Here is a 26,768-nt window from a genome sequence, read left to right on the forward strand (position 1 = left end):
CTGTTTTAAGATATACATTAAGCTTCTTTTTTCCCTATTGGATTTTCTGCAAAATACGTTAAATGTGAGCTTTCAATAAACATAACTCAATAATATAACATGAAATCATGTATACAGCTAGCACATTAACAGGCAAAGAAAAGGTGCATTCATTTGGGAACCTTACAAGGCCCTGTAGGTAGAGGAGAAAAGAGGGGAGAAAAGCATAAATTGGAATGTAAGACTTTAGAAATAAGGGTATCCGTTCTTGTCCCCCAAACACAGGACAGCCATGTTCAAAGGAGGCTAACGTGTACGAAAGGAAAGAAAAGGTTGAAATTCCTTCAATGGAAGAAAAGAAAAAGTCACTATTTAGCTTTTAGAACTCTAATTTCAATGATTTTGTTGTTGTTGCTGCTGCTGCTGTTGTTGTTGTTTTTGTTTGTTTTGTTTTGGCTGCAGGGACTTATGTATTCCAGGCTGGGTTCAAAAGTGCAACATGGCTGAGAATAACTTTGAACTTTTTATCCTGCTGCTTCTACCTAATTCATGCTGGAATTATAGACATTCATTACCACATCTAGTTTTATACAGTGCTACAGCTCAAACCTAAGGCTCCATACACATTAGGAAAGCAGTCTACCAAGTAAACTAAATACCTATGTTTATTTTATATATTACATATGAATATATATCTCAAAGTAGATGGATGGTTCTCTACATTTTATGTCATCTGAAATATTACTTCTACCGTGGGTTTTAATAGTGGCAGCTATAGTGGCCAAAGGTGAGTATGTTCACATAATAATAAACATGCTATGAGTCTGCTGCCCCTGCATGATAAGCAAGCAGAAGAAACCTGAGCGTCAAGCTGGCATGCATTACCCGGTCATGAAGCTTCAAATCTTCAAGCTGACTTTAGGACACAGCAGTTTCTAGTGGTTCCCACAGCAGAACAGTAAACCTGAATGTTATAAATAGGTTGTTTGGTCAAAATATTGACAACCTAATTGAAAAATATATATCCTACTGTTTCACTGTTTGCTAGGCTGTGAAATGAGACAGAAACCCCAAGGAATCACAAAAGGCTTCATATGACCTGCCACTTTGACTTATGTAACTGCATTACCCCTGTGAACAAAAAGACCTTGCTTATTTTTAGTTTCTTATTTTCCCTCTATCAAGTTGGTGTGTGAGGCAACTGTAAACAACAAATTTTGAGAAGACAAAAATAAGTCCTTAAAACTTTCTTACCTTGTCTTCATTTGAGTTCTTAAAGAGACAGAGATGAGAACTGTTCATGGATCTTTAACTCCGCTGAGTGTCTCCATAGATAAGAATAAAAAAGTCAAGCAGCCTGTGAGGAAAATTGAGTTTAGATACTTGACATGTTCCCACACTCAGCCATTATGATTGAATGATGATTAATTACTCCCAAACATGCCTTGTAAAAATAAATGAAATCTGTTCACAATTTTGTCCAGCGACCCTGAAATAGATATTAAGCACTACTTTGAACATGTTTCTTGGAGAGATTAAAACCTGAAAGATGGCACATTGCTTCCTTTTTTCATTGCTGTGACAGAACATCTCATAGAAACAAGTTAGGGAAGTATTTATTCTGGTTCAAGGTTCAGGTGACTCAGTCCATCATGAATGGTGAGGTACAGCACTTGGCAATTGACGGAAGAAAGAGTCTGTTGTAACACTTTACATTCTGTTAGCAGACAGACAGGGGAATGTTGTGTTCAGCTGGCTTCCTTCTAATTTTTTATTCCATCTGAGACAGACTCCAGCCAATGAGATGCTGTTGCTCACATTCAGGACTGGTCTACCCATCTCAGCTAACCTCTCTAGGAATGCTATCAAAAATAAAAAGGTAAGTTGTACCCCTTTAATACCTTCATGTTTATTTTTTTTCCTTTGAGAAACAGTGTATTTATTTATTACTATTTATTAATTCTTTGAGAATTTCAAAAATTGTGCTTTGAACAAGTTCAACCCCTTTACCCAACTCTTTTCATTTCCATGCCCCTTTCCCCACCTACCCACTTTGTGTCCTGCTTTTTCCCCATCAATTAATTTGTTTGTTCCAAAGGTTTATGGATGTAAACCTTCAACTGGAGCATGGTCAATTTCCCAGTGGCTGCACATTTAGAGAAAAGTGACTCTTCTTCCAGTACTTAACAATTGCCAATAGTGCCACACTTTGGGGTAAGATGTCATGCCCAACTTCTCTTTTCATGCTGGGATTTGGTCTGATTTGGGCTACATGTCACGCCCAAATCACGGTGAGTTCATTGATGCAACTGTCCTGCTGAGTCTAGAAGACACTGTTTTCTTGAAGTTGTCCATTGCCTCTGGCTCTTTCCCTCTTTCTACACCTTCTCCAATGATCTCTGAGCCTCGAGATGAAGAAATGTGTTACATATGTTTCATTTAAAAATAGAACCTTCAGTCTCTTGTTTTGTGTACCTTAGCCAGTTGTGAGTCTCTGTAGGAATCGCTGACTACGGCAAATAGAAGTTCTTCTGATGATGGTTGCAAGATTCATTAATATATGGCTATAAGAGTACATCATTAGTAGCAGTCTAGTCATCTTTGTTTTACATCTAGTATCCTCCTATGAGTGAGTACATACTATGTTTGTCTTTCTGAGTCTGGGTTACCTCACTCAGGATGATTTTTTCAAGATTCATCCATTTGAGGCTACCTAGAAAACAGGGCCCCAAGAAAGACACAGGGATCATCCAATGTCAGAGAAATGAATGAGATCTACATGAACAACATGGATGTAAGTAGGGGTAATGAAGGGCAAGGGTTGAGGGAAAGAGAGTTTAGGAGAGCGGGAGATCCCAGCTGGAACAAGAACAGAGAGGGAGAACAAGGAATAAAAGACTATGATAAATGAAGACCACATGAGAATAGGAAAAAGCAAAGTGCTAGAGAGGCCCACAGAAATCCGCAAAGATATCCCCACAATAGACTATTGGCAATGGTCGAGAGACAGCCTGAACTGACCTACTCTGGTGATAGGATGGCCAAACACCCTATTTGTCATGCTAGAAACCACATCCAACGACTGAGGGAACCAGATGCAGAGATCCATGGCCAGGTCCCAGGTGGAGCTCCAGGAGTCCAATTGTTGTTGAGACCAAGGTTGTATAAAGCACAGGGACAAATAGCCAAATGAATGGAAATACATGAACTATGAACCAATAGCTCAGGAGCCCCCAACTGGATCAGGCCCTCCGGATAAGTGAGGCAGTTGATTAGCTTGATCTGTTTGGGAGACATCCAGGCAGTGGGACCGGGTCCTGTATTCAGTGCAGGAGTTGGCTATTTGAAACCTGGGGCTTATACAGGAACACTTGGCTCAGCCTGGGAGGAGGGGACTGGACCTGCCTGGACTGAATCAGGTTGAACTCAATCTTCAGGGGAGTCTTTGCCCTGGAAGAGATGGAAATGGGGGTTGGGCAGGGGGAAAGGTGTGGGGGGGCTTGAGGGAGGAGAACAAGGGAGTCTGTGGCTGATATGTAAAATTTAATTAAATTATAAAATAAAAATAAAAGAGTACATCATTAGAAGTCAGTTAAATACTCTATGTAGAAAAATAATAGTAGTAGATTTTCCCTAAGGACCTATGACATGTCTAACCATCATAGGTTCATGTCCTGATAATGATGCCTGAAACAGGTTTCATCTTGTGGAAAAGGGACTTAATTTCAATCAGAAAGTGGTTGGTTACTCCCATGAAGTTCATGCCACTGCTGCACTAGTGGGCGTGTCTTCCATTGCTAGTTATCATTATAGCTTGTAAGGGTTCCAAAATTCAGGTATGTGGTGTCTTCATCAATGTGTTTTATGTTGAGGTTATGGGATGTAAGTAAGAGCAATGGCAAGGGCCTATATTATTGGGACATATCAATGAGATCCCACTGATCAACAACTTTATAAAAGGTTACCCCTATCTATCAGTGTATTTTTTTAAATTTTATGGTTTATGTTATCAGGAAGAGGCATTGTCCTTTTATTATTGGAAACCTTATTTCAACTTTTATGTTTGTGTATTTATGTAGGTGTATGTGTATATGTGTGTGTGTGTGTGTGTGTGTGTGTACGTGTGTGTATGTGTGTGTGTGTGTGTGTGTGTATGGTTAGAGGTATGCATGTATATATATATGGAAGTATATAACGTAGTGGGTTTCCACATATATGTGTATGTCTGTATTTTGTTTTTGTAAGGAAAGCTTTCTCTGTATAACTTTGGCTGCCCTGAAACTAATTCTGTAGACCAGGCTGGCCTCAAACTCACCTATATTTTCTTGCCTCTGCCTTCCAAGTGCTGGGATTAAAGTTGTGAACCACTGTATAAAAGGTGGGCTCCAATAAAAATGTGGTTATTCTCTCCCCCTCTTACTTTCTACTCTCACCTTTTATACCCACCACCTTGACCTTAAAAATTCCTACACCTTATAAACATGTTCAACAAAATAGTATGATACAAAATTAATATGAAAAATAAAAATCAATAGTCTTTATATAGTTTAACAACATACTTAGAATACTTAGAAAAGAAACAGGGGAAAATGATCCCACTCATAATATAAAAAAAAATCTTAGAATAAATTATCAAATAAGTGAAACATTAGCAAAATGAAAATCTTAAGACACTTGTAGTGGTTTGAATGAGAATCATCCCTGTAAGTTCGTGTATTTGAATACATGGTATCCAGTTGGTGGAAGTGTTTAGGAGGACTAGGAGGTGTAGCCTTGGTAGAAGTGTATAGCTAGGGCAGGCTTTGGGGTTTTAAAAACTTATGCCACTGCCAGTGCACTTTTTTTGCCTTGTGATTGTGGATCAAATGATGAGCTCACAGTCGTTTCTGCTGCCAACCTTTTCCTTTTCAATGATGCACTCTCACCCTCTGAAACCATAGGTCCAAGTTAAACTCTTTTGTGAATTGCCCTTGTTATGGTGTTTTATCACAGCAACAGAAAAGAAACTAAGGCAGACATTAAACAAAAAACTCGAAGAAGCTGCTAAAAGATAGACATCCTGTGCTCATGGATTGATAGTATTGTGAAAAATGGCCAGCCTATGAAAAGCAATGTAATGCTTTTATTTTTAACAGGGCAGCCAAAGTTACACAGAGAAACCTTTCCTTACAAAAACAAGATGCAATGCAATCCCCCAATAAAAAGTACATTCCAAATCATTAAACAATTTGAAAGAAAAAAAATCTAAAAAAAATCATTATCTTACACTAACTTTTCATGAATGGTTTTAGAGTCTACTTTATCAAAACAAAATTCTAAATAGCCAAACAAGCACAAAGAATGCATTTTAATAAGAATTGTTTGAATCATTGTCTGGGAGTTCTTGGTTCCCATTATATGACTGGAGACTTAGTCATGAGCTTCTGTCAATATGTGATAGGAGTCATAGGTAAGAAATCAACTGTTTTATTAAAATAAAAGCATAATGAAAGTAAATAAAAATGCATGGAATATTGGAACTTGGGACAATCTGAAAAGAAATTGCTCTCTAATAGATAGGTATAAATAGAAGAGAATCTTTTTTAAGAACAACATTCACCATTTCCCCTTTACTCTTCATAGAATATATTTGGGATGAGAAAAGCAAGGAAACAGTTTCAGAAACATTGCACAGAAGGTGGTCCTGACAGCACCGGGAGGATTGAGCCAATGGTGGAGGGCACATGCAGAATCGTGGTGTAAAAGCTGCATGTCCTGTCCTAAGCAACTCATTTCTGCAGCTGGCATCAGCCCATCTGGATGAACTGAGTAACTGGGGCTCTTTGGATCCCGAAATGAATCTCTAGTTCCAGAAACATATTTCAGTCTTTATAATAGATATTGCATTGCTTATTTATTTTTTTCCCATAAAGCCTCAGAATGTATATCTCTTTTCTCTGTTGATAAATTTTAAGTATCTAAGTAATAAAGCTAATTTAGTTGTCTGTGGTTTCAATCTACAGATTTTATCAGAGTCTACCTTCAGACTTAGTTGAGTACCATTTTCTAAGCCATTAAATCTAGAACCTAATGCCAGGAGAATCACCACTGTCCCTGGGAGAAATAGTTTAACAATAGTGACAGCTCCCTTTTAGTAACCTCCCAAATAATGGAATAGACACACAAGGCAAGGATAAAAGAACTTTAAATAAATAGAAGAAGAAGGATGTGAATTGGGAGAGTCAACAATGGCTCACCAGGACAGAATAAAGGACCAGATTTTCCAGTCTCTTTCTGATGTGTCTTTTATTGAGGTGGAAGTGAAAACTGTGTCTGTCCATGGTGACATAAGCATTGCTTAAGAAACCTTCTCTCCAATTTTCAGGGCCAACCAAGGAAGAAGTAATTGAATGCATTCCATTGCTCTTGAAATTATCTTGGGGGGTCACTGAAAGGATGTTCCACATGACAAACAGGATGGTTTCTGACCCTGGAAGTAGCACCACTATAACCAGAAGCTTTTCTATGTCTTGCAGCCACTCAGTCCCAAATAAACACACAGGGGCTTATATTAATTACAAACTGTTTGGTCTATGGCCCAGATTTATTGCTAGCCAGTTATTACATTTTAAATTAACCTATTTATATTCATGTATATATTGTCACATGGCCATGGAATTACTGGTCTCCTGGCATCTTGTTCCTTGGTTGTTGGATAGCATTCTTCTCCCTGTCCCTATGTTTGGGTTTCCCATCTGGCTCTTATCCTGCCTTACTATAGGCTAAAGCAGCTTTATTTATTAACCAATGAGAGCAACATATATTCACAGCATACAGAAAGATCATTCCACAGCACTTTCCATTTTCTGTCTAAAAAGAAAGGTTTTCATTTTAACATAGTAAAATTATATATAACAAAACAGTTATCAAGCAAGAATTATAGTTACAATATCTAGTCTATTTGTATTTGGCAAAATTAAAGAAAATACTCCATTATCTATCCTATTTTTGTGAGTCTAAAGTGTAATATCTAATTTACCTTTTATTATAACTAAGGAAAACTATAACTATATAGTCTTCAACTCCATCAAAGATCCCAGAAGATTATTATCTGAGTAAACAAGAAGTATAAATTGCAAGCAAGTTCCAAAAATTTTAGAAATGACAAGAGACATCTGGTTACTTGGATAGTCACCCAAAGTTCTTTTGTAATGTTGTGCATCCATCTTCAGCCTATAGGACTAGAGTATCTGGCAGACTTTTCAAGGAAGCAGGAAATTTGAAGAATTGCTCTGCCTATTGGCATAGTTCATCAGTTGCTCTCCTTTGTGCCCTGCAGAATGTCTGGGAGGTTTTTTCTGTGAAGCAGGAGACTGAAGGACCATCTTGTCTTGTTTTGGCAAAGTTCAATGAACATTTTTTTAAGGGTCCTGCATGTCTAGTTTATCAAGCAGCCCAGGCAAAAGCAGTTCCGTGCCCAATTGTCTAGCTTTTTCCATTTTGTAAGCAAAGTCCGTAATGAGTTTCTTAGATGCCCATCATCCTCTTTGAAGTAATTGGTGCTGCCAGAAGCAGACAAGTCTCACTGTCCAGAAAAGTCTAATTTCTTAAAACATTTTAAATGCCATAATTTGTTGTTTTTTGAAGTGTTTAAAGATTACTTATCTGTCTGAAATATATTTTTGTATATCTAGAAAACCTAATTAACATGGCTATAAGTTTGAATATTATAGATGACTATTAATTTGTATTTTTAAAATATATATTGCTTTTTTAAATGAGCTGCATAAACATAATACCTTAAACCAATGTGTAAATATACATATAATACAACAAAATTTACCTTAAATTTGTATTAGTAAACCAAATTCCATACCACTGTAAATTATTTTGAGATTAACAGTTGTTTTTTTGGATTAAAGTAGATTCAATTATCTACCATTTTTTTCATTATTTCTATATAATACTCCCCCCTTTTTAGAAAGAGATTGACTGTGACCATTAACCATTTATACTCAGACCGATTTAAATGAAAACAAATATTTATAAACAATATTTTGGGAATTTGGGCATAGCTTTACAAACTACTTCCTGCTGATTGGAGCAATCTTATGGGGATCCTGAGAAAATTTAGGACTATGATCAAGTCCTGACGGGATTAGTCTGTGTGTCTGCATTGTGTAAGCCAGCTGTCTTGAAGCTGTTCTGAATGTTGGATCATCTGGCCCATTGCTTCCGTTTGAGACCTCTCAGGGGTATCTTCCTTATTTTTCCATATTAACCTGGAAAAAATCTATAGCTTCTTATCTTCTGTAGAAACAAAAGCAAAACCTTTTCCAAAGCAACATATCCTTAGACCCAAATTTCATAGTCAAGATATCTTTATAATATATATGTTGGTTTTGCTTAGCAGCCCACAATCAAATGTCTCTCTGCAGTTAAGAGTCCTAAAGACAACATAATAATATACAGAATCCAGACTCTCTGTGTATTTTCCATCTTTGCATGGCCTTTTTTAAAATTATTCTATTTATTTTTTAAGGACTTTCTCTATCCTTTTTCTTTTCTTTCCCAAGCCTATGTATATTTTAAACACACTGTAACTCATTTATAGTTTTTTTTTTCATCTGAATCTGTTTTATTGTATACTTCTAATCCTTTTCTGACCAGGAGAGTTTTTAACCTGCTAAGCTGCACAGCTACCACCACAGTGGTGGCCCTGGCTGCTAGTTCTGCCCTGCTTGGATTTTCAATGTGGCACAAGTACCAACAAGTCATGCTGACCTTCCCAGTTCAGGGAAGCAGAATTAAGTAACATGCCTGTGTTTTTAACCCTGGGGCTGAGCTCCCAAGTCTGCAAGCAGTTACTGGGACAAGTCTCTTTTTATTGCAGCTTGTGAGAGACCAAGGGAGTCTGCCATGTTGCCACTAAAGCCCATCATGGACAGAGAACACATCTTTGTACCTTGGCCCACAATGCTACCTAAAGTAGGAAGTTGTTCTTGGCTTTGTTATAGAAACTTTCTGAAGCTCTCAGGTTTTATGCAGAAATTCATGCCAAACATTGAGGAAGACAAAGATAAGGAATAATTATTAGAATCACAGTTTCTGGGAGGGATATATCATTAAATCCTTCCTAGGTAAGAAAACTAAGACTCAGCAAGTTTCACAAAATTATCTAAAATGTAAAAAGAAAAAATAGAGGATTAAACAATGAATTCAACATCTTCAAATGTTGACAGATGGGTAGTATTAAAGAATTATATCCATGGGAGAGGGGAGGGACGAGACACAGGTTGAGATATGATGTATGAGAGAAGAATTTAAGAAAAGTACATCCTCAGAAGATTTCCCTTGATTTAACTAATTGTGGATAAAATATTTGAAAAAGATATTGTGTCTTTACAGAACAGAACATGAACAGACATTTCACTTGTCATGGACAATACTGTAGGACATGAATATTGGTAAAGTAAGCACACTGATTTATATGTGTTAAGTGATAGAGAGAGAATTTGAAGCAGGTAGCAGGATATTCACAAATCACATGTAAAGGACATTTGAACACACTTGGGTTTTGGTATATTCAAAGGCTGTTGGAGCAAAATCCCTGAAGAAATGGAGGAATAATTGTACAGACTTGCCCTAATTGAAGAAATATAATAACTGAGATTTGAATGCCAGAAAACTGCAATAGTTTGTGCTCATTCTAACCAAGTTAAGTGATACCTGTTAGAACTAGATTCTGGAACCAGTTTTGTTCAAATACAATTTCACACTTTTTATCAAGTAATGTGCATGGTGAACTTTTAAAACACAAAACACAGAAGCCGTTAATGCAGTTTTTTTTCATAATTTTTAGCTCAGGTCCTTTTCCTCACTGTAGCCACAGTCTCCTTAACCAATAGTATTTTGGTTTAAAAAGGGAGATTAGAGATAACAACATACCTTAGACTGTTGTCTTCAAAGTCTTTCCCTTTCAAGATCATCAAATATGGATTACTGCTCTAAGCAAATAAACTAGAGGCAGAAACAAAGCAGACAATCAATTAAAATAAATATTTTTCTAAGCTTCATTCCTCCTCTTGAATGATTAGTTTCCTCTCTTCTTGGATGCCACCATAGGAATTCTGAGAGATAGATTTTAGAGTCACAACACAAAGAGAAAAACTGTTTCATATACTGTAAGACTGCAAAGGTACATGACTTCCACAAGTCATCCAAGAGCACCCTTCTCATGGCATTCAAAGATGAAATTGCTCCCAACCCAGGTCCTCAGTTTGTGCTTGATTTTACAAAACTCATTCCTCAGCAGCAGGAAAATTTAAATCACGTCAGAGCACCATCCCTCTTCAAATCTGCCATTGATTTTTTCCATTATTTTAAAAATTGAATTCAGTCTCTTGCTTGGCTTACAGTGTAGGGTATTTTGGACCTTGCAGCTGTCCCTGGCCTCTCATCCTTTCCACACCTGCTTCCTAACGTCCAGCATAATGATCTCAAGTATCCAGTCACTGATTTTATCCTAATTTTGAGTCCTTCAGCTTTTGTTCTTTCTTCCTAGAAAATCCTAATTCACTGTGACTGGTTCCTCATGTGCTAATCTTCTTTCTCAAGATCCTATCTTAAAGAGGCTGTCCTTCATCAACATTCATAAGTAGTCTTAAAACTCTGGTAAGGAGCACGTATCATAAAAGCTTCCATCTTTCTCCTATTAAGACTGAAATCTAGAGGTATTACAAAGATTTTAATTGCTGCACATCAGACTGCAGAACTTTTATATTTCAAAACTTACACTCAAACCTATTGAACAAGACTTTGGTTTGATCCCTAGAGTAACACTTTTGGGTGACAGTGGAAATGTTAAGAAGTGGTGCCTAGGGGGAGGTTTCAGGTTACTGGGAATTTGCAAAACAGTTCTTAGAGGAAGCCCTGGTTGATCCAGCCAAGCTTCCATATGTATATTTGGAAATACATTCATATATAGTTCATATACAACTGTATATATTAATATATTTTACATATATTAATATTTATATTAATGTAACATATTATATATGTGTCCAATATAATAATCTCATTTATTCAATCACTGATTTCTTCCTAATTTTAGAGCATATGTATATACACATATATATGGATGTTTATACACATATGTGCATATATATGGCCTACATATACACATATACGTGCCATATACAGATATACACATATATTTGCATATATCCATATAAATATATATGTATTTGCATGCATATACTATGTATACATAAACATACACATGTATGTGTTTATGTATATATGTATATATATATAATTTTATTGGTATGTAATTTCGATAGATTTTGTTGGGATTTGTAAATTAATATTTCATATTTTTCAACTATTTTATACACTTTGAAAATTGTCACTCAGCTTAGTCCTTTTTATTCCTCTTTTCCCTTTCGCTGTCTGTTAGTTTCCTTATTTCCCGTAGGTTCTCACCTACTTTCATGTCATATTTTATTGACACCTAACTGTACATATTTATGGGTAGAGTAAACTTTCTGTTCATATATGCATTGTCTAATGCTCAAATTAGGGCAACAAGTATATCCATCATTGCTACCATTTATCATTTTTTTACTGACAAGAATATTAACATACACGGTGGGTTGAGCATAGTGGTTCATATCTTTAGTTCTAGCACTTAGAAGGCAGAAGCATGTGGATGTTTGTTACTTCTATGCCAGGTAGGGCTGCACGTGGGATTCTCTCAAACAACAAAGCAAAACAGACAACAAAGCATTTTATGTTGAGAGCAAATAAAATATCCCTCACTATCTGCTTTGAGAGATGTGACACATTGTTGTTCATTTTATTCTTTTCACTGTATCTTGGCTTTATTGTTTATATTACTGGATGTGCTAAAGATTCCAAAAGTTGCTAAATACTGAAAATTCATAAAGTCATTAATAATTTGAATTAAATATATTTTCTGTTATCAAAATTTTATTGACAAATTATTTTATATAGTATATTCTGATCACTGTTTCCACTTTCCCAACTCCTCTCAGATGGAAATACTAATAAAACTGGATAATAAAACTGAAAAAATGCCGGGCAGTGGTGGCGCACGCCTTTAATCCCAGCACTCAGGAGGCAGAGCCAGGTGGATCTCTGTGAGTTCGAGGCCAGCCTGGGCTACCAAGTGAGTTCCAGGAAAGGTGCAAAGCTACACAGAGAAACTCTGTCTCGAAAAACAAAAAAACAAACAAACAAACAAAAAAACTGAAAAAATAAGCTATTTATGGAATTCTACTTCTAACTGTAATATTTTGACCATAGTGCTCCTAATCCCATTCTCCTTCTACCCTCTGCTGATTCTTTCATATATTGAAAGAGATTTACTATGATTATTTGTTTAAGAATTATGAATAGTGCTGAAACTATGAGGTATGGAGTCTTTTTTGTATACAAATTAATTTTTGTTTTTGGCTATAAACCTGATAATAAAAGTGTGGAATCACATAATAGCTATGCTATTTTAAAAGGAAATTCCATACTTTTATATCAATAGGATCACACAAATTTTTATCAACTGATAACACTCACTTAGTTTTTCTGTGGTCCATGATAACAGCTCAACTGAATTACATGGGTTATTGATATTTAGGTCTTTCAATATTTGATTTGAAGATTGACTTTTCAAAAATAAATGGTTACTCCTTTGTAAGTTGATTTTACGACATATAAGAGAATTTAGATTGAAGTATGCTATTCTGCTTTCTTGGTATATATGAATTTTACCACAATTTGAAAGTCTATTTTCTGGGGTTGGTCATTTGTACATAGAATTATGAGCTCTTAGTTACAAAATATATTTGTGTGAGTACTTAAAGAAATATTTCTATTAAAAATTTTATATAAAATGTCACACACCTTTAATCCCAGCACTCAGGAGGCAAGAGGCAGGTGGATCTCTGTGAGTTCAAGGCCAGCCTGGTCTATAGAACGAGATCCAGGAAAGGCGCAAAGCTACACAGAGGAACCCTGTCTCAAAAAACCAAAGAAAAATACATTTTATATATATATATACATATATATATGTATATATATATTTAAAATTATCAAGAACCATATTTTTCTACTTGTTTTTCTTACCCAAATTAAGAATATATTGTATGTAATACAAATATAATATATATGCATATGTATGGTAAATTTATGTATTATAACATGTCCGTGTCTAAAAAATCATTTCATGGTATTATATCATACTGTATTTTCTATCACAGGCTCTTTTCACTCCTTAAGATTCGGTGTTTAATGTTAGTAATCATAGATTATTTATATGACTTACAACTTATAATTATGGATATAAGAAGCAACCTTATACATATACATTGACTGAAAATTCTCATTTTAAATACAGAATAAATTTTCTATATAAATAACTTGACTTATTAGGTCAAGATGTGTGAACATTTTGTAGATTTTTGATTCATGTTTGCAACAGATTCGCAGAAGTGGTGTATCAACTTACATTCCCATGAAGAAGGTGCAAAAGAAATAGTTCAATTTAAGGCCACAGCAATAAGACAGTTCAGTGCAAAGCTAGAAAATTAAAAATACATTTTACTAATTAAAGAACTGACTGATATTTTCCTACCCATCTTAATTCTCTGGAACATTTGTCTTTTGCTCTTGAGCATGTATCATACTCAAGAGCATGTCCAAGGAGGGAACAGTAAGATTCTGTCATGTGATCACCTGGAAATGATTGTGATGGTAATCTCAATGGAACATGCCCTCTATTTACTTTAAGTAAAATACAAAATCATAGATTCTGAAGCAATTTTTAAAATTAACAGAATACTAGAGGCAATTGATAGTTTTCATCACTTATTTATTCCTTGAGGATTTGTTTGTTTGTTTGTTTGTTTGTTTTATAGGACACTTCCAAATGTTCTAGAATTTTCTATGACCGTATCAGAAGAATTAAAATCTGAATATCACGATTCAAGATATTTCATGTCTAGTATAATGAATCCAGGTATTTGATCATTCTTTTAGATCTTATATTGCTCTGTTTTCAGCAGATAGTTAAAAAGCCCCATATACTCAGCTTAACTCCACAAATAGCTGATTTTTTATCAGTCTTATTAATCAGTCTGACCCTGAGTATTTCCATCTGGGTGTAGTCATTGGAGGGGAAAGAATGATCAGAATATATTACATGAAAAACATTTTACCAATAAAATTTTGAAAACAGAAAAATATTGTTCAATTCAAATTATAATGACATTATGAATTTTTAGTAGTATGAAACCTTAGGAATCTTTAACACATCCAGTAATATTAGCAAAATAAAACATTATACAATATTTCATTGAAACTAGGAGCAAAAGTTCTTGAGACACTTTAGAAATCCTGCAGACAGAGAGTATACTGACTGTTATTCCTTGTGCAGCTGAGTAGCTCTGGATTCTCTAGACTGTCATACAGTCTTGGATTAACATTCTATTAAATTAGAACCTGAAGTTGTTAAAAACTGTTGCCTTGTCCAGAACTGCTCTTTGCCCAAAATGTAGGAGTGAATAATACAGTAAATGATAGGCAGTGGAGGTTCAGGAAAAAGACAGTGTGTTCATAATACTTATATTCATCATGGTTTCAGTATCTTATCCAATGTGAGATTACCTCTAGAAATGTGCTTTCTATCTTTTTTTCTATCTTTGTCCTTGTGTGTTTGCAAATTTCTCTTCTCCATCTTATTCCTCTGGTCAACAGCAACTCCCATTTTCTTCTGACCTGTTTTATTCCATCCCTTTTCATGCTAAGCATGAGAACTATCTTGGCTTTTAAAATCATCATTCACCATTTTCCATCAGCAAGACAAAAGTTCTCAGGAGGAATTTCTTTCACTGGATAGCCAGTAGAAATAGATATTAGTTAGAAAATGAGAAGGATGCAAGTGATTATAGTCATTTTAGCAAGGTGACTTCAAGAGTCACATAGCTAAGATATATTTGAAGAGCAAAAGAACTCAAATATATTTAAAGATTTCAGGTGTTCAAATATAAGCAACTTCATTTATAACTATATTATTTTGATCACAGCAGTATAAGATTTCATAAACTTTAAGACCATTTAATGAAAATGCCTAAGATCTGGAAACCTTCTGACATAAACATTCAACTCTGAGTATGTGCTTCTAGCTTTCATTTCAAATCTCATTACATTTGGAAGCTGGTATTCACTGATGACCACACACACACACACACACACACACACACACACACACACACACATGCAAATACCAAAACAAACAAACAAGTGAGCGAACAAACAACAGAGGAAAGATGAATTTCTTTTTAGGTTACTCTGTGAGTGAGTGTGTGTGTGTGTGTGCGCGCGCGCGTGCGTGTGTTTAAATGCTAATGGTGTAATTCCAAGCTATTTTTACTTATAAAAACCCTTTCTAGTTAGTATATCTGCTAAATTCCTTCAAATAATGCATTTGGAAATTCAAAACTTTGAATTAAATACATTTCATCAACCAAATGTTGTGGAAATGCTGCAGGAGGCCTGCTCTGCTTTCTCTTATGTACTCTGCCTGTTGTAGCAGTCATCTATACATGTTGTCTCCATTATGAAAAGTATAAATGTAGGTTATCTTGCAACCCTGTGATTGCTGACTAATTTTCTTTTTTACCAACAAATTGACTGCATTTGGAATCATTCAGGAAACACTCCTCTGGTTATGTCTCAGGGGGTGTTTCCAGAGGGGCTAAACCGAGAAAGCAAGACCAGCTCACAGACTATTGAACTGATATGAATAGAAGCTATAACCATGAGGCTTCAACACTATGCAAAGTCCTACAGGGAGATGCCTAAAGCTGGGAGTAGGAGAGGTGGTCCTCAGGGAAGACAGCACCACTTGGTTGTCTGGTGCCCAACTGTTAGCCCTGAAACATACGTACAAAGTAACATTATATAGATTCAATAGGTATATTTGGTGTGTATATATATATATATATATATATATATACATATATATATATATATATATATATACACATACACACATATATGTATGTGTGTGTGTGTAAATCCACATACATATATGCAAGCAATAAAAAACAATGAAAAAGGAGGCTATGAATTTGAAGGAAAACAGGGAGGTGTATATGATAGGGTTTTATAGGGAGGAAATAGAAGGAAGAAACATTATAATTAAATTTTAATCTCAAAATTAAATGAAAAAAGTAAATAAAAGAATGAAAGAAGAAAACAAGCTGGGCACTAACATGCATGTCTCTCTGCATCCTACCTAGAGGTGAGCTGTAACCAGCTGTCCCAGCCACTTGCCACCACAGCTAGAACAATCTCACTATCTGGATTTCCTACCATGATGGACACTACACTCAAGCCATAAACCTAAACAAACCACTCTTTCCTTAAGTTGCTTCACCAGGTATCTTGTTACAGTAATGGGACTGTAACTACTGTAATATAATTTAAAACATTCCTTGCAGGGTTGTACAGATGACTCAGTACTTAAGAACACTTACTTAAGCTCTTTCAGAGGAACTTGGGTTCAGTTCCCAGCACCCTTGTGACATTTCACAAGCTCCTATAACTCCAGACTTGTTGTTTTCTTTTGGTTTCCATGGTCACCTGCATGCTCATGGTGTAAACTCCTCTCTCTCTCTCTCTCTCTCTCTCTCTTTCTCTCTCTTTCTCTCATACACACACACACACACACACACCCACACACACACACACACACACACATACACTCAGTTATCAATAAATAAATACAAATTTTAAAATTCCCCTTTCACTAAAAACAATGTAGAGCATTAGGAGCTGGCTCACAACACATACACACCCACAAAGGGTTAATAATGAAATTAACAAATGGCCTGTAAGACAAACTGTGGCCACCAAAACATAAAAATATGGAAACTATTTTCTCTAGTCACAATTGCTCCTCTTCAAATCCCTCACATGTTCATTTGTATCTCCATTTTGCTTTCTTTTCTATTTCTCTTACCAGGGAGTTCCCCGGCTCTTTCTATTCAACAAGAACTGGCTTCTCATTTCTAATGCAACCTCTCTTCTATATAATTAGTTCCAGACCCATCTCTGTACTTCTAGAATTGGCTGCACAGAGACTCTCCATTTAATAGTGTCTTTCTAGAAAACATACTAGCTGTACCTTTATATGGTGTGTTTTTCTCAGTCTGTAGACAGAACCCTGGACTTTCTGTACACTATATCCTTTCAATACAACCCCATGTCATTATTCTTGAGTTCTTTTAGGAAGACCCCCTCCACCATGTATGATGAATCACATTAATCCTGTGGCTTGTTTTCCTGTACATTATGTTTCCAGTATGTATAATTTTATGCTTCTTCAAAATATTTAAATATTTTGCTCTAAATAGTTTTCCACAAGCAATTTGTCCTTCCTTGCCCCAGTGTCTCTTCTAATAACCCACTTTTCTGGTCTCAAATGATTTAGCATTTTAAGTGGGCATTCAAACACTCTGTCAAATCCATTTGTTAAACCTTTATTAAGTTTAACAGTAAAATCTCATAAGTTTGGCTTGGTTAATCTATCAATTTAAGGCTCGTTAAGATAAGGAATGACAAAGCTGGAAGCCAATGCCTGTCTTTTCTTGAAAATACTATTTCCTTATTGTATGATGCTTGGGAAATGGCAGGCAACTGTGGAGTGTTGGAGTCATCAAAAATACTGCTAGCATTGCACATGGAACAATGACTACCAGAAACACACAGCAAATTGCAGGAGCAGGGAAGCCATGGAGGAACAGCGTCCCCCATTTGAAGACTGTAAGTTTCTCATTTGTGGGTCTTTGTGTTGAGGAAAAAGCAGCACAAGGACACAGGCGCCTCATAAGCATGCCTCCGTCTCTTTTTGGTCTGTCTTCCATGTTCTGCAGGTGTCTGTCCTAACAAATAAACAAATAAGACATTATCTTACCACAAATCTTTTTCTTGCCTTTGGGTAGAAAGTTATTGCTTGGTATGATTTAAATAAGCAGAACTTAGTAAAACAAATAGTAAATTCTGAAGGTTGAGGCTAATTCTGTCTACTCAATTTCAAAAATTACTTTGGTGTTCTGGGTAGTTTGAACATAGATACTGAGAAAGAACCTGGGTTGCAAATGTGAACAACTAAATCTTAATCCTACTGGTGCTCTATGAGACACAATGCTTAGTACATAACACTGAAGTACGAGAGGCAGAGATATAGGTTCAGATTTCCCACTCACCTTCGTTGGATGCTGACAACTGACTGATCATGGCCGCTCCACACATCTGTTGAACAGATTCTCAAGCATTTGTCAAGGAAGTCTGAAGTAGTGCTGGGTGTGGTACCACACACTATCATCTCAGAAGTTAGGAGGCCAAAGCAAAAGCTTCAAAAATTCCAGCTCAGGTGAGAATTTAATTAAAAAAATCAAAACTCATTATGATGTGGTAGAAATTCTAGATGCAGTACTCTTGTAGCACATGAGGTTTTACTATAGTAGTTGACTAGATGTGTCTTTGGTCAACTAATTTTCACAATGAATAATATATATACATATTAATAATATATGCATAATTGATATATTATTTATATATTATATATAAAGTTGATAATATATAATAAAAATAAAAATAATTATATATAAATAAATATATATAAAGAGAGAGAGGCATATAGATAGAGTTGAAATTGGAATTTTCAATATGATGTTCATATTCCTCTGATGGCTAATGCACAATGTTTCTTTTCTTCTTGGTTGTTCTTAATTTCTTTAATATTATTTTATTTCAGCTGAATGTATTTTATAAAACTTTTCCCAGTCTTGCTCATTAACAATGATGACAAGTCAAATGTCTTCATAATCAAATAGCTCTAAAATCATGGGACTCTAGGAAGAAAAGAGAGAGTAGACAGTCAAATATAAACTTTACTTTGCAGAGTGAGAATCATAGAGTCTGTCTCTTCCACAGTTTTTGCTCCAAACACCTAGAAACCTTATTTTTCTAACATCATACTTGTGACATTGTCCCCATCAAAATTACCAATACTGTGGTGGGTGACGGTAAATGGTTACTTTAGTCTGTACCTTTGTGCACAATATGCTGTATTATCTCTACTTGTTGCTTTGTTGTCCTTGTCTCCATTCTGTCTTTCATGAACACATTTCTGTCACTACTCCATTTCAGACTTTCCTCTTTTACATTCTCCTCAATGTTAGTATTGGTCATATTCTCATCCTTGAATTTCTTTGAAATTGCTTTCCTAGGCCTCAGGAGAGAAAACAGCCATCACCTTTTGGCAGAATATTAGCAGACTCCATTTAAACTTCCCTGTGCTGAGATCAATACATTGTGAGCTTCAACTGTGTCATTTTAACAAAAACAATATGTTTCACTTCATCCAGAAACAGTGGCACATATCACAAAACCACCGAGGCTTTCTAATTCCTGAGGAAAATTAGAAAATTTGGTAAAACTAGGCACTGTGTGTGCATACAACTAGCAACAGCTAAATGCCAACCTTGCACTATAAAACATGTGAGTTCCTAGGTTGCCTGTACATGGTCAGTTCAGCTCCCTAGCCTCTCTCATTTGTCTCTTGTCACTAGCTCCTGGCTTTAATTATGATGGGTGAAAGCAGAAAGAAAGTCAATCTTCTTCTTTAAAAGTTTTATTTATTGTTATTTTTTATGATTTTTTAAAAATTGTACGTGCATTGGTGTTATGCCTGTGTAAGGGTGTCAGACCTGTGGAATTGGAGTTACAGGCAAGTTGTGAACTTCCATGTGGGTGCTGGGAACTGAAACCAGGTCCTTTGGAAGAGAAGCAGGTGATCTTAACCACTGAATCATCTCTCTAGCCCTGTGGAAGCCAATCTTGTATCAAGTATATTTTAATTTTCTTTTCTAACACTCCTTCATGTTTCAGTCAATATTGTGAATTCTTCTTTTTTTGTTAAGCTATAAAGATCTTACATTACACATTTCATCTTTTTCTCCTAATTCTTAGTCTTCTTTATAACCTGCCCTTCCCCCTCCTCTTGCTCTCCTCTTCCTCTTTCTCTAAATTCATCGTGATGATATATACTTAAACATTTACATGTCTGGAAGTTACATTTTGAAAATTTTTTTCTTGCTATCTTGCTGTTAGCTGCCATTACAACATTATAAAATCAGCACAGATGAGTTAGCATGATATATTGTGTGCTCTAACTTTCATAGTGTCTGTGAAACCACTGAAAATTACTTTTGTGGACTCTTGCAAATGAAGATTTTCTGTACTGAATTACATCATGCTGAAGAAAAAAAATTGGCTAAATATTACTAACTATTCTGCCTTTATAATCTACAGGAGCCAAGTAAGGTAAGTACCAAGTAAGATTCTGGTCTCCAGGTAAGAAAGACTCTTAAGTAAATTATGGCCATATTTATTGAATGATTTATAATTATTTTGATACCCATTTGTAACTTTGCATTTTAGTTCCTAATAGTCTCTTCTAGAAAGTATATTGGCAATTTAAACATTTTTTTAAAGATATGTTCTAGTAAATATGACTAGCTAGATGTGCATTCTTATTTTCATGATCTCTTTCATGCTTGAGTAAGCCCAAGGGAAGTTATCTTAGAAGTGGAATAGTTGTCTCCAGGGATTCAGAGCTATATCCTGAATGTTGATCTATAGCACTCATTTTCAATGGAGCTAAAATAAGCTCTTAACTTCCCATTTATTTTCAATTTACACAAGGGGTTAATTCCAGTCTCTGAGTTGAGAAACAAAGACACTGCCCCCCACCTGCAACATTCTATTGTCATTTTAGATCATTTGGATACTTCTGAGATGAAGAGAGTTACTATAGTGCATCCAACATACCCAATACCATGTTGGCTACAAACTGAAAATTATGTGAATGCAATATTTTTCTTTATTTTTTCTTTTTCTTTTTCTTTATTTTCCTCTGTGGATTTCTTTTTATTGATTCTTTGTGGATTTCACATCATTCATTCCAATCACACTCATCTTCCCATCCCCTTGTATCCTCTCTCTTGCCCTTGCAACTCCCCCTGCCCCCCAAAAAAAACCAAACATCAAAATTTAAAAGAAAAACAAAAGACCTAACATAACAAACAAAACAAAACAGAAATAAAAGAAGAATTATGGAATCTGTAGTGTGGCTCATTGAGTCACACAGTTTACCTTTAGTCCATTCATCTCTACTTGCAAGTGTTTATTACAGGAATCATTGGAGTCATGGGTCTGGCTTAAAGCCTCTGGCTTCTGCTACACCTGCTGTTAATGAGTTCTCAACCAAACTCCTCTTGGATATCCTGTTGTCCTGTGTCCTGTGTCATATAGATCCTACTGTTTTGGATCTGTAGGTTCATCCCCTTCACATGGTCCAACAGTTCATAGATGAGGTAGATGTTGGGGTGGACCAACTCACAGCCTGGTTTTGGGCCTGGGTGGTTGCTTGGTTGGTCAGCCTGACAGCTTTCCTTTATCTTCACTACCAGGCCAGCTTTCCAGCAAAGCCTCAGCTAACTCACCCAGTGCAGCCTGTAACAAAGAGTATGGTCACTTCTCCTGCTCTCAGATCCTCAAATCTGGCTCGCCTACATTCACATCCCCATAGCCAGCTCTACTGTTTTTCTCAGGTGAGGTGCAGGGCCCTCTCTCTATGTACAGGATGTACAAGGGAGTGGTGGGGTCAGCTCTCCTGCTTTTATGCCCTCAGACATAACAGAGTCAGCTCTAGCATGCTGTCCAGGTGGGGGACAAGGCCCACTCTCCTGTGTATTGCAGCTGGTGAGCGCCAAGGCTGGTTCTCTCACTCTTGTGACCCTAGGGCTAGATCTCTAGCCTGCTGCAGGTAGAAAGGAGCAGAGGCAGAGGTCAACTTTCCCTCATCCATACCACTACATGGCAGATAGGGGAGGGCAGAGTCGGCTCTCCTGGTCTTACATCCTCAGGGTAAGCTCACCTGCATCTCCAACCACAGGGTCAGCTCTTAAGTGCTGCCTGGGTGAAGTACATGCCTGTAGTGAGGGGTGAGGTCATCTCTCCTAAATGCAAGTGTGTGTTGGGCAGCTTTCCCCTAAGGGATGGATCCAGCTTTCCTGCTTCAGTATGTAGCCATTTATCCCAGGGCCAGTGGAGGGCAGGGATGGCTCAGCATAACATGGTTGCAATGGCCTCCTGTGCTAACACTGGCCAGAGGCATCATCAGACTCCAGCTGCAGTGGAACCATGGACCCAGGTATGGCTCTCAACAGCTCTAGCCTGGAAGTCACTCTGGCCTTGGTGGCAGCACCAGCCATTCAGATCAGCATGGCTCTCAGACACCAACGTGGTCTCAGGTAGTTAACCTGACTCCAGTCATGCAAAAAACCCTTTGTGGTGACAGGAGCCATAGACATCAACTTAAACCCTGACTGCTGTAGGACCACAGAACAGCAAAACTAAAGACAACTGGAATCCCACAAGAGGAATGGTCCTACTCCCTGTGAAAGGAGCAGGGGATTCCTATGGGAAAGTAGACAGAAGCCTCACCATGAGTTTAAGAAGTCAATCAGATAGATAGTTAACAGAGTGTGCTCTAAAGACAAAACAAATGTGGGAATAGAATGAAAAGATAAGGAGAGAAAAATACCCCAATACTCACCACTTGGGGGAGGAAAACATAAAACGAGAAGAGAGTCTATTCATGAAAACAGCCAAATGGGGTGTGTCACAACGCTGAGTCTTATTAGGGATCATGACAGCAAACTGGCCAGCAATTGTAGCTGGAGAATTTTTCTCCAGCTCCCGCCACCAAGTCCCACCAGTCCCAGAGCCCACTTATAAAATAAACACACAGACTCTTACATTATTTAAACTGCTTGGCCATTAGCTCAGGCCTGTTATTGTCTAGCTCTTACTCTTATATTTAGCCCATTTCTATTAATCTTTACTTTGCCACATGGCTAATGGCTTACTGGTACCTTACATCTTCCTTGTCCTCATGGCAGATCGCAGTGTCCCTCTCTCCGCCTTCCACTTCCCAGAATTCTTTTCCTTGTCCCGCCTATACTTCCTGCCTAGCCAATGGCCAATCAGTGATTTATTTACTGACCAATCAGCAACACACTTGACATACAGACCATCCCACAGCACTTCCCCTTTTCTTTTCTTAAAAAGGAAGGTTTTAACTTTAACATAGTAAAATTACATATAACAAAACAATTATCAAGCAAGAATTACAGTTACAATATTAAAGAAGAGATCCTATCTATCTTATATTTGTAAGTTTAAGGTTTTATATCTAACTTATCTTTTATTATAACTAAGGAAAATTGTAAGTATCTAGTCTTTAACCACATCAAAGACCTCAGAAGGATATACTACTACCTGAGAAATGGAGAAGGATATAAGCAACTTTTAGGAGTCTTGTAGGGTAGACAGAGACAGCTGGCAGCCTGGACAGTCATTCAAAGTTCTCTTGTAAAGTTGGGGCATCTGTCTTCAGCCCACAGGCCTAGAGTCTCTTATTCACTTTTCTCTGTGTCCTGTAGAATGTCTGGCAGTTTTCTCTGCAAAGCAGGAACCTGAAGGACCATTTTGTCAAGCAAAGTTCAGTGGTCACCTTTGTATGGGTCCTGCATGTCCAGTTGATCAGACAGTCCAGGCAAGCCCCACGTTGGGCGCCATTTGTAGCTGGAGAATTTTTCTCCAGCTCCCGCCACCAAGTCCCACCAGTCCCAGAGCCCACTTATAAAATAAACACACAGACTCTTACATTATTTAAACTGCTTGGCCATTAGCTCAGGCCTGTTATTGTCTAGCTCTTACTCTTATATTTAGCCCATTTCTATTAATCTTTACTTTGCCACATGGCTAATGGCTTACTGGTACCTTACATCTTCCTTGTCCTCATGGCAGATCGCAGTGTCCCTTTCTCCGCCTTCCACTTCCCAGAATTCTTTTCCTTGTCCCGCCTATACTTCCTGCCTAGCCAATGGCCAATCAGTGATTTATTTACTGACCAATCAGCAACACACTTGACATACAGACCATCCCACAGCAAGCAATAAAGAAAGAAGATGAACAAAAGTGCAAGTCCCAGATAGGGATCCATCCATGTTGGGGGCCAGAATGTCGATGGCTCTGCAGATGACTTCTAGCTGTCTCTGATCCCAGGGACAGGGGGTGAGTAGACACATAGTCAATGACACAGACTCTGGGAGTTTGTAAACAATCTCGTTTATTAAACAAAGGGCTGAGGTATTTATGTGTGGACTGTTTAGCTGGGTTTTGCTTCCAGCTGCTGTGGCATTTCTTTGTTGGCTCTGAGATGCAAGACATCATTTTCCACTTTGGAGTTTATGGGTCAGGTTTCCTCTGGCCAGAATGCTCTCTATGCATGTCACAGCTCATTGTTTGCTTAAGGGATGGCCCAGTGCTTTGGCCTTACCCACCTCACTTCACTCCATGCCTTGCTCCACCTATGACTCAACCAGGAACCCTGGCACCAGGTAGTCAGGCATCATTATGGTGATAGAGTACAGGTTGTGTAAATGGAAGAAACAGAGACAAGGAATGGTTCTTGGGCTGGGGGGGGCAAATCTAAAAGGATGAGGATGTTGAGGAACAGGATGACTTGAATGGCCTGCTAGCTAATGGAGTCCAGGGTGAGGTCCAGGCCTGGGCTACTGCTGAGGACCAGGTCATGGTCCAAGGCCCTGTAGCAGCCAAAAGAGCCTGTGAGATGTCTGGGGCTCTTGCTGACACTGAGGGCTAGGCAGCTGCCTGAAGTCTGGGCCAGTTATGGCCATGAGAGTGTCAGAGCACTATGCTGCTGCCAGAGACATGATGATCTGAGTAGCCTGCATTGTCACCTGGGGCCGCTGCCATCCTGAGGGCAGGAAAGCAGGAAAGCTGAGTCCACCACCCCTTTGCATGTCTTATACATAAACAGAGGGCCCTGCACCTCACCTGAGAAAAACAGTAGAGTTGGCTACAGGGATGTGAATGTAGGCGAGCCAGATTTCAGGATCTGAGAGCAGGAAAAGTGACCATACTCCTTGTTACAGGCTGCACTGGGTGAGTTAGCTGAGGCTTTGCTGGAAAGCTGGCCTGGTAGTGAAGATAAAGGAAAGCTGTCAGGCTGACCAACCAAGCAACCACCCAGGCCCAAAACCAGGCTGTGAGTTGGTCCACCCCAACATCTACCTCATCTATGAACTGTTGGACCATGTGAAGGGGATGAACCTACAGATCCAAAACAGTAGGATCTATATGACACAGGACACAGGACAACAGGATATCCAAGAGGAGTTTGGTTGAGAACTCATTAACAGTGGTGTAGCAGAAGCCAGAGGCTTTAAGCCAGACCCATGATTCCTATAATCAACACTTGCAAGTAGAGATGAATGGACTAAAGGTAAACTGTGTGACTCAATGAGCCATACTACAGATTCCATAATTCTTCTTTTATTTCTGTTTTGTTTTGTTTGTTATGTTAGGTCTTTTGTTTTTCTTTTAAATTTTGATGTTTGGTTTTTTTTGGGGGGGCAGGGGGAGTTGCAAGGGCAAGAGAGAAGATACAAGGGGATGGAAAGATTGGAATGAATGATGTAAAATCCACAAATAATCAATAAAAAGAAATCCACAAAGGAAAAAAAAGAAAAAGAAAAAATTAAAGAAAAAAAGAAAGAAAAAATTTGCATTCACATAATTTTCAGTTTTTGCCAGGATGGTATTGGGTATGTTGGATGTATTATAGTAATTCCCTTCATCTCAGAAGTATCCAAATGATCTAAAATGACAGTAGAATGTTGCACGCAGGGGGTGGGTGGGTGGGGGGCAGTACCTTTGCTTCTCAACTCAGAGACTGGAATTAACCCATTATGTAAATTGGAAATAAATGGGAAGTTAAGAGCTTATTTTAGCTCCATTGAAAATGACTGCTATAGATCAACATTCAGGATATAGCTCTGAATCCCTGGAGACAACTATTCCACTTCTAAGATAACTTCTCTTGGGCTTACTCAAGCATGAAAGAGATCATGAAAATAAGAATGCACATCTAGCTAGTCATATTTACTACAACATATTTTCAAAAAAATGTCTAAATTGCCAATATACTTTCTAAAAGAGGCTATTAGGAATTAAAATGCAAAGTTACAAGTGGTTATCAATTAATTATAAATCATTCAATAGATGTATCCAGATTAGGGGGCCTTATTGCCACAGTCTTTCCAATATATTGCCCTTAGTCCAAAGGACTAGGGCTATCAGGGAACATTTGGATCATGTCTACTCAGAGAGATATTAAATGCAAGTTCACTAGCCCTCTTTAAGAGATCCTTGGCACCCTTTATCAACTGTATTTTTGCGGATTGGGAGGAATGCCCCTCGAGAAGGGAGAACAGTTGTCTCATGTCTTCATTGGGAATTGGGGTAAATTATTTGAGCCAATCAATGGTGCCACAGAGTTCCTGGAGGTCTGTAAGAGAGTAGGACTCCTGTATTATAATAGAAGTATTGAGGGGTTGAATGGCTTTGCTTATTTAGTAACCCAAGAAGACAAATGGGGGTAATCATTGTATCTTTTTTGGGGTCACCTTCATGCAAATAGCTCCTAAGTTCCTAAGGAGCTGGGGCAATATTTCCTGATGTCTCTATCTGCTCAGGTGGAACAAGAAGATATCATTCATATAGTGGATCATTAACACTTCACCAGGGACCCTAGCTAAGGCCTGTTGAACATATGGGTCCCAAATGTTTTC

The sequence above is a fragment of the Peromyscus eremicus genome, chromosome 5, assembly GCF_949786415.1.
Source record: "Peromyscus eremicus chromosome 5, PerEre_H2_v1, whole genome shotgun sequence".
Classification (NCBI taxonomy): Eukaryota; Metazoa; Chordata; class Mammalia; order Rodentia; family Cricetidae; genus Peromyscus; species Peromyscus eremicus.